The sequence below is a fragment of the Odontomachus brunneus genome, unplaced genomic scaffold (assembly GCF_010583005.1).
Source record: "Odontomachus brunneus isolate Ranch 3 - 2012 unplaced genomic scaffold, Obru_v1 Obru_scaffold_172, whole genome shotgun sequence".
In the NCBI taxonomy this organism is placed as follows: domain Eukaryota; kingdom Metazoa; phylum Arthropoda; class Insecta; order Hymenoptera; family Formicidae; genus Odontomachus; species Odontomachus brunneus.
This window is the reverse complement of record NW_022639622.1, coordinates 730,098-730,531: the sequence shown is the minus strand read 5'-3', so window position 1 is coordinate 730,531 and position 434 is coordinate 730,098.

Below are 434 nucleotides of genomic sequence, written 5' to 3'. Positions count from 1 at the left end.
TCCCAGGGTTATTTCGGAATTTTAGTCGGAATTTTTATTGGGGAAAGACAAAAAAAAAGGTCTTACAATTCGGAATAGTTTGTTGTTTCCTGACAGAGGAGGCAAAGATAGAGTGCATGACTCATGTCTGCACAGGACGTAACACAAGCAAAGGCATTTTAGTACTATGAAATATTATTAATAAGAAATTATGAAGGCCATACGTAACAACGGAATTGTTAACATAATTGAGACAGCATAGAATAAACGCGTAGCGAACTCGCATGGACGCGATCGAACGCGTCTGGGATGACATCATCGCATCACCATGCATCACGCCACGGTGCACCACGTCATCCAGCCACCCGCATGCAGTACCAGGAAGTTGAAGAGCAGTGGAATCCCTTGAATGAAGGCCGACTCTGGACCACCATGCCACCCTGAAATTCGGCGCT